This window comes from Cebus imitator, unplaced genomic scaffold, assembly GCF_001604975.1.
Source record: "Cebus imitator isolate Cc_AM_T3 unplaced genomic scaffold, Cebus_imitator-1.0 Scaffold24, whole genome shotgun sequence".
Taxonomy (NCBI): Eukaryota; Metazoa; Chordata; class Mammalia; order Primates; family Cebidae; genus Cebus; species Cebus imitator.
Genome location: NW_016107339.1, coordinates 5,425,260 through 5,434,842, shown reverse-complemented (window position 1 = coordinate 5,434,842; position 9,583 = coordinate 5,425,260). Strand labels below are relative to the sequence as shown.

Sequence of the window (9,583 nt, the reverse complement as noted above, 5' to 3'; positions counted from 1 at the left end):
AATCATGATTTGAACCCACATCTGTCTGACTTCAACACTAATTCTAATAGCAGGAAGGAAAATACTGGAATACTAACAAGCCAGGAGAAAATGCTCTCCTAATATACCCATATATTTTGGTTCCATCTTGCTGCTCTGTACGTGTGTGTATGTGTATATATATATATATATATATGCCCCCCCCAGACAGACACACACACACACACACACACACACACACTCAAACAACTGTCAGCTTTTCTCTAAACACTGGATTCATTGCCAAGGTCAACTTTTCTCTAAAAGACAGGGTTCATTGCCAGGGCTCTATCAGCAACTATAACAGAAAAAGAATCATTTGTGACTCATAGCCTGAGTTAATATTGCAGCTGTATGTTGAGTCATTGACCAGTCATCGTGCTGCACTAGTAATATTCAAGTATTGATTTCAAGACTCTAAGGGGTAATAGCAGATGGAGAACAATTCCTTCAGCACATATCTTCCTCCTGCGTATAACATTAGTTGTAGTGAGAGAGAGTTCATGAGTTCAGGTACTAAGAAACACAGAAAAGTACCTGGCCTTAAGGCAGAATCTATACCTTGCAGATTTTCCATGTGTTTATTCATGCAAATACATTTCCTCTTGGATGCAAGATATTTGAGAGAGGATAAACACTATTTGCAGTCCATTTATTTCTCAGGAATTCTTGCCCATTCCACTGAGTGACTGAGAAACACATTCATTTTGAGGAGGCATCAATTTCGACAGATAAACACAGTATGTCCTTTGAGACTAGAGTTTATTTATCAAGAATTTCGGCAGGGTGTGGTGGTTTACATCTGTAATCTCAAGACTTTGGGAGCCAGAGTAGAAGAATCACTTGAGGCCAGGAGTTTGAGATCAGCCTGGTCAACAGAGAGACCTCCCATCTCTACACAAAATTACAAAAAAATAGTTAGCTGGGCATGGTGGCATGTGCCTATAGTTACAGCTACTCCTCAGGCTGAGGTGAGAAGATTTCTTGAGCCTAAGAGAATGAGACTACAATGAGCCATGATCATGCCACTGCACTCCAGCCTGGCTGACAGTGAGACCCTGTCTCAAAAAAAAAAAAAAAAAAAAGAAAAAGAGAAAAGAAAGAAAGAAAAAATTGGGGAGTTGTCCTTTTTGCATTATTAGAAACATCTGATTAAGAAGCAAAGAAGAAATTACTTGTCAAATTAGGTCAACATTTTTCCTATTCTACTCCCAGGTCCTTATCTCTACTTCGTGTGTCAAAATTACCCCAGAGCTTTAAAAATATATGTACCCAGGCGCTATGCCCAAGGATTCCAATTACTATATCCAAGTCATGGGAAGCTGTAGCTTGTTTGGTGAGGGGAAACTTCAGTATTTTGCAGGCAGGTCTGAGAACTACTCTAACAATCTTACCCACGAGTTCAAGGAGGTGAAATGTGGCTGTCACCCTTTACTTGAATACCCCTATAAGAGTGTTCTCTCTAAACCTTAAGCCTAGTCAGCCAGACTATAGCCACTTGCCTTCTTTCTAAGCTGCTCCTTGAGTTTCCTTTTCCCTGTATTTCCTTCCTGCCTCAGAGATCTTTTTCATTTGAAAAGAACCCACTCCAAAATCCCAGCCTAATGCTTGCTTTAGAGTTCTCCTTAGACTTGCACTAGCAAACTGTGTCAGGACTGAGGGTAGCAACGGAAGAAAAGATACATAAATAGATGCTGTTTGACCTCCCTTGTCCACCATCTTTCACCTCCAGATTCAGCTCTATTATTTGTAACTGGAACAGTGTTAGGAGGCTCACCATGTCTAGGATTTCCTGTAGATGTGAATAAATGTGAATGTGATCTTACCCATACTGAACAACTGGCACATGCATACTGGCTCCCTCCGTAGCTTCTTCCTAGGGTGTGGCATGGGGAAATCCCAGGCACAAAATAAAGAAGAGAAAATCTAGAGGTATCTGCTCTTCTTCCAGGAATAGGAGCCACAGGTGTAGGATTTGCCCTATGATCATTGTGGTGTGTTTCAGTTTGGACTCTCTCAAAAGGCAGAGCTGGAGGCAAAGCTTTTAGGGCAAATAGTTTCTTAGGGAGGTGAAGGAAGTTAAGGGAGTGGGTAAAAGAAAGAGGGAAGGGAAGGCTGCTCAAACAGAATGCATCATGTAGCCAGTTACCAAGTTGGACAATTGGGGCTGACCAAATGAAACTGTTAGACTTTCTGGCTTGCACTCCATTTCATTGTGTTAAACAAAAACTTCTATTGGTCACATAAAATGATACAATTAAATAAATTCCAATTCTATTTTTTCATATTTATAATCACTGTGCTGTCATTGTCAATTTATAATCTAATGTTTACACTTTTTAAAACAGATTAATACCACAGGACTTGAATGCATGAACTGTGCCCTTGGTGAGCTCAAAGTATTTGGAACTTTTATCAACTTACTAATGATACAAAAACTTATTACTGAATTTGTGTGTGTCCAGAGCTCATGTGGTGTCTATTATAAGTATTGAAAAGCTGCTAATTTAATATACGCTAAATCTTAATGGTAACCACATCAATTGTTTAAAATATAGACTAACAAAATATTTTTTAGGGAGTAGTCCTTTATCACTGATGTTATTCAGGGTTACCAGATCACAGTGCTGGTAGAAAGTAGATTGCCTAGGCCATTTAGTCCATTTAATTGTTGTTTTCTAAATTGTCTTCAAATATACCCCCTCCCATTGTCTGCATTTGGAGAAGACTGAAATCAATGCCCCACTTTTACAACTCCACTGTCTCCTACACTTATCCCTGCCCCTCTCTGCTTTCTTTCAGAGCCAGGTACTAGAAAGCTAGTGTTAGGATTGGATTGTATTTTCAGGGAACCAGGTGTGAAGACCAATTCTGATGTGAAGCAGCCAGGCTGCCGGGTGGGGAGATGTTTCCCCTGCATCCAAATAATAGTTATAAGTGTTTTTCTTGTTTTTCCCCTTTAGAAACACATTATATACATAAAATAGGATCTGTAGCATTAAGCATAAAACTGTGCATCTACGAGGGAACAGTCAATGATCTTCCAAAACATGTTTTTCAATCTTAGAAAATCCATTCTTAATTCTAAACAAATACCACAGGCAAATTTTGGGAATGCAACTTCCATGAAACACTATCAGTGGTATGGGATAACAGAACAGAGTAGAAGTGATAAGACTTAAGTTTTACCCCCAGATATGCAGGGAACGGCTCTATCTGGACTTGGGCAAGCCAGTTGTCCTCTCTGGGCTTTTATGCTATATCTGTCTCTCTATCTCTCTTTCTCTTTCTCTGTTACTAATGGGGTTAAGAAGTCATATTGGCATAGTTCAGGATCAATTATTATGTCATAATTATTAGCATGGCCTCAGCTGCTGCTGGCATTATTTGAGGGTCAATTGTGTGATTTCATTTGCTTTCCCTTTGGATTTTTCATTAGTATGTAACCATTTGAAGTTCCAGTTAATTGATATGTATAAAAATAAAAAACAACAGGGGAGTATACAAAGATACTCATTCACAATTCTTATGTATTCCATAAGATTGGAATACAGGAAGTACCTCTTTTGACCTACCTTTTGACTGGTGTTTACAGCACAGTCCAAGAATTATTTTAAACATCTTAAGAGGACATAGTCTTAAAGATGTTTGGAAGCCCTTCCCTCAACTTGTATGCTATAGATACAAATACTATAAAAAATGTATTTTGTCTTTTTCTTTTAAAAAATTTCGCCCAAATATCCTAGTAGGTAATGCTTTATTTGTCTAATTTTTATTGTTTTCTCTGTATAATTTGAGGGGAAAAATACCTTTGAGATCCTTTATAGTTAAAGCTCATTACTAATTTGGGCAGATTTTTCTGGTAATGACTTGAAGCAGTAACATTGAATAATTTTTGTGAAACACATTCTAGTTTTTGTTTTATATCTCTAGACAGAGCTTATTCTATCCCTTCACCAAGTTTCACTATGCAGAAAAGATAGTTATCAAATGACAGACTTTACTACATTTTAAAATGCTTAGAGAGTTCTAAAATTTTGCCTTAACAAAAGCAACAATGTAAAAAAGAAGGTGAAGATTGATTAAAATTTATTGAGCTGATCAAAGTGTCAAGAATAATCCTTAAAACAATAAATGCATTTAATACAACACTTCAATAGAGCAGATGATTTCCTTTCTTAAAAAAATAAATGAGGATATTGAAGCAAAAGAAACCTAACCTCACCCAGCTAATGGAGGCAAAATCTGACCTACATAATTCTAGAGGCTGAGCTCATAACTTTCTTTTCACAAATGTATTGTTTTATCAATCTGTATTGATATCTAATAACTCAGTTAATTTTCCTTGATTATCTGCTATGTGTTAGACACTGAAAATACAACATGAGCAAGACCAAGAAGTCCATGGCTAAAAGTGACTCTGTGTTCAGAAATGAAATACATACTTGTTTCATGTGAAAAGCTCATTTAAGCCATTCAGCTGTGGTCTGTGTTCATGACCTTATTGCTATTGTGATGGTGGTTATTCCAATCTATATATGTGTTAAAATTCCTGAACTATATATTTACAAGTCAATTTTATTATATAATAATTTTAAAAATAGAATTTTTTAGAATGTCCTCCTCCCTTCCACAAATATTCTGAGTGCCTACTATGTGCCAGGCACTGTGCAAAAGGTAGTATATGCGAGGAGTGAATCAGAGCATCAGCGTGGGAGACCGGCCTGAACCCAGCCATGATAAGGCCCAAATTGCCACTTCTATTCAGCATCTTCTAGGGTAATGATAGGCTTCACTTTAATTGAAAATAAAGATAGAGACTTTTTTTTATTACAGTCTTCTGTTGTAACTTCTTTAAACTTTCTACAAGTGATTAACGAAACATTAGCCTCATACGGCTCTGTGCTCCACATGGCCATACAGAGCATATTTGAACATTAGAGCTATCCTACCTAAAATGGCAGCCACTAGCCTCGGGTGGCTACTAAAATGGAAATTAATTGCCAGTCCTATTTCTCTGTTGTAGTGTCCTCATCTCAAGTGGTTAAAAACTACACATGGCTAATGGCTACCATATTAGCCATACATTTGTATAGCTATAGAATATTTTTATCATCAAAGGAGTTTCTGTGTACTAGAGCTATAATTCATAAATAATATGTTTGGGGGATTGTGATGTAAATGATTTGAGGTATATTACCTAATAAAAAGAATTTTTACATCCTGTGAGCATTTAGGGCTTACTGACTTCACATTTGATGACTCCTCACTGATTAACAGCCAGAATGAGTGACTTCAGAAACGTGTCAAGATGCATTTTCTATGTTGTTGTATATGACCATCCTGTTAAAGGAGGTTTAATGTGCAAAACAGTGGAATGTTCAACCTGTGTCATTTTTCCTGTCTATGCCTCATATAAAATCACTGATATTTAAAACATTTCTGAAAGTTTACATGTGAAAATGTGTTACTACTGAGGACTTGGAGCTTAAAGTTGATAGGTGGGCAGGCTTTTGCTTTTTACTTTATATACTTTTGTGCTCTTTGAATTTTCTACCAAGAGCGTCTGTTGCTTTCATTAAAAAAATTAAAAAAAAAAAAACTAGTTTACACAAAAAGCAAACAAAAGCACTACTTTTATAAATAAGACACAACTATGTTGCAGTTGTACGATGGCACTGTGATTAATTTGTCCATATATTAATTGTTGCATAAGTTTAAGACCTTTTCACTAGGCTTTCTTGGGGAGTAGATATAAACACAATGTATTTTCCATGGCCTTAGGAAGGACCTTGTTTTTAAAGAGAAGAAATGGGTGCATATAAAGATTTTTCAGTGTGTGTCTACAGAAGCATGGGAGAGCCTTAGTGTTTTCTATAGTCAGACTTTCAGGGCATTATAATTTTTAAAAAAGCTTTCTGGATGTTTGGTATTTCTTTTCATATGCTGGAATTTCAAGGCTTGTTGCTATATTGACTTCGCACATTTGTCTCCACTATCAGATAAGCCATGTGTTCTGCCCATTGGGTCCCTCAGCCTTCAGAGCTCTTCCCTGGGTCTCCTTTCGTCATAAGGTCCTTTGTGCAGCTTGGCTCCTACCCCGTAATGACCTCAGAGCTTTCACTCCAGAGCCATTTCTGAAAAACAGCGTGGCTATTTTTTCCTCTGTTTTAGATTTCTTGTTTCCTCTGTCTCTATTTTCACCTTTGCAAATTGGACTTTCAACCAAGGAACTAATAGAAATGATATATATATTTTTTTCCTTAAATGGGTGGATATTTGGTCACCTGATACCTAGATGTCATTCCAGGTGCTTAATGTGTGTTGATATTCTGATAATGTAAACCAGAGTTTTTTTTTCTTTAGGAACAAATTAACATGGACAATGCATACTGTGTAGGAGGTCAAGATAATAAAAGGTTAATTTGCTATTTAGAGGTTTAAAAAGAACACATGGAAGCATTTGATACTAATTACACATTCCGGGTAGATTTGAGAGAGCTTTCCTTCCTTAGTACACCCAACAGTTATAATGCTACTATACTGAATATCATAAACGAACGCCTTATCAAAAAAAAAAAAAAAAAAAAAAAAAAAAAACCTTTGCGTTTGTATGGAGACTGACCACTTTATTGGCCATTTGTCTGTAAGCTGAATCACTGAACTTGTCAATATGATGTTAACTAAATTATTGCTGGCAATTGCATGAGTTTGTTAAGGATATAGTCAAATGCTATTAAATAGTATTTAATGAGCCTTCTGAAAAACTAAACTTAGAGACATTCAAATTTATTTTAGAGAGGAGAAAATTTTTCAGACTATACCAACTAGTCTTTCCCAGAGTAAAGCCCTCTGAAACTTTCTTTGTAATTTTTAGAAAATAATTTGGCAGTTTGAATCGAGAGGCTTAAAAATAGTTATATTCTTTGTCCCTATAATACCACTTATGAAAAGCTATCCTAAGGAAACAATCAAAAATGTGATAAAAGATTTAATGAGTAGGATGCTCATTACAATATAATTATATAGGGAAATAAAAGGAAATAATACAAATGTCTAATATTAGATAATGGTTAAATATATCATCTCTATGTATTACAAGTCTACGCTGTCATTAAAAATCATGTGCATTTCTAGAAGTATATATATATATAATTTCACAGGAATTTTATACAAAGCCACTTTAGCTAACTTATCTCAACTTTTTAAAATGCATATACACAAATAGAAGATAAAAGTCTGGTACATGATAACTAATATTAATATTTTGATATACCTCTAGTTTGTGGAATTTGAGTTTTTTTCCTTAAAATTTTTTCACTTACTCTTATGACCTAATCAATTATTTCTAATGTATGATTTATTTGATTTTTTAAAATCATTTGCCAGTTTTCTTGTTTTCCTATTTGTCCTTTATGCCAGTACCAAACTTGAAAGCCAACTAAAATGAGGAATTGTAAAGATGATAAGAAATGAAAGGGAAGGCTAGCCTCTTGCCCCCATGTTAACTTGATTTTTACAGATATAAGAGTAATGTGTATCTTTCCCCAAAATATTCCAAAATAAACAAGCAGAAAACAACAACAACAACAAAAAAAGTAGAATTTCTTGGAGCCTTATACCTTGCTTAATTTAAACTGTGGGTGGAGTATGATTTCACCTTTCAGAAATCACGAAGCTTCAAGTGAAGGTATTTGTCAGTGCCTGCCTTTTACAAGCGATAGAGAAAAACTAGTCCACTTAGCTCCTTTCAGAGTCTCTGAATCTCAAAGGAAGGAATATAGTGCAGTAGTAGCAATGAGAAGGTAAAAAATTTAGCACAGTATCTGAAATGTATTACAGGTTTAATACAAACAGGTTCTTCTAATAGAATAGCAATTATGTTTATATTAATGCATGTTTTATCTCATAAATTTAGATGCTTTATAATTAAGAGTACATTTTACTAAATTTTAGCTGTATTTGGAGGAAATACAGCTACCGTTACTGCCTACTCAAACTGTAAGATCTTATAAAACCATCTAATAATTATTTAATTATGACTGGCAATGTGTTACTAAATGTATGAGGTTATACTGTATAAAAGTCCTACCCCATTTAATGGTGAATAGTAACCCTAGAGTCAAAGCTATTAGTTGAAGTTCCCTTCCTAATGTTGCCACATTTTTAATCATATATATACCTGTGTATGTGTGCATGTGCATGTGTGTGTATGTGTGTGTTTATAAGATACGAAGGGATGGACATTTTTAATTGTCCTATCTTTTCTAGCTTCTATGGAGAGACTATACTTTAATAATAATTCTAAAAGCCCAATGACTTTCTGAAAAGATGGATATTTCTAAAATGTTCACATATGTCCCATTTCTGTTCTTCCTCTAGAAACATGACATAGATGGGTCTTAGCTTGCCAAAGATATTCTGAGAAGCACCATATTTTCTGAATCTTTGCCTGCTATTGCTAAGCCCTACAACTGGGGCCAAATCTTTTAAATTTTCCATTATTTCCTGAACACCTAATACTCAATGCTGAAACAAGCTACCTCTGCCTGGCTTTTTTATCTTCCCAATCAACATAAACTACTTGAATATTATTGAATAGGTTAAAATAGTATTTGGACCCATTCAGCTTCCACCTCTAAAACACCAGCTACCAATCACAGAAAATATTAACCAACAGTGAATTTGGAATGCCTCCAGAGAATCAGGATGAGAGTCAATCTCCTACCGACTTCTTAGACACTCATCAACTAAACTAGCCCTACTAATGCTTCTCAGTGTCACTGAAGAAGCTGCATAGAAAAAAAAAAAATAGTACAAAATCATCTGTTAGGATAAAGAAGTTTCCATAATCACCTACATATTTGTTCCTTGTTCCCTAGGACTTTTTTTTTCTTTGCCATCCTCCCAATTATGCCATTTGCAGCTGTAGTGGAGAGCATTTGTGCTCACTATATTGCAAAGGAGATGACCGCAAATAAGCCCCTGTGAAGCAACACGGTCTTTACACTGGAGCAGTTCTCTGGCTCCACGTTTCAATTCCTCCAATCTTCCTGTGAGATATTGACTTTTTCCTTTCTCTAGTGTTGAAATATAAACATTTTAATAAGAATAGATATGAATATGGACGTTGAAAATAGGCAATCTAGGTTGTAAAAATGAATAATTTTTATATTGGATGTAGTAACACATAATCATTTTGAAGAAGGGAAACATGTGGCTAGAAACCTGTTTAATTTATTTATTGTCCCTTCCTTAATATAAGGTGACCTGCAGTGACCTCGAGTGCCCTTTACAACATGTTTTCCTCATTAATATTTAGTGATTCTGAAAAGCTGGCCTGTGACTCAGAAGTTAAGAATCATTTCTGGCCGGGCGCGGTGGCTCAAGCCTGTAATCCCAGCACTTTGGGAGGCCGAGGCGGGTGGATCACGAGGTCAAGAGATCGAGACCATTCTGGTCAACACGGTGAAACCTCGTCTCTACTAAAACTACAAAAAATTAGCTGGGCATGGTGGCATGTGCCTGTAATCCCAGCTACTCAGGAGGCTGAGGCAGGAGAATT

General features: G+C 35.9%; 1 protein-coding gene across 4 annotated transcripts in view; it reads left to right on the top strand.

The window, feature by feature from the left end:
- The window catches only part of ZNF385D (zinc finger protein 385D), a 691,222-nt gene that overhangs the window by 675,663 nt on the left and 5,976 nt on the right, over positions 1–9,583 (top strand). The window lies entirely within an intron of this gene.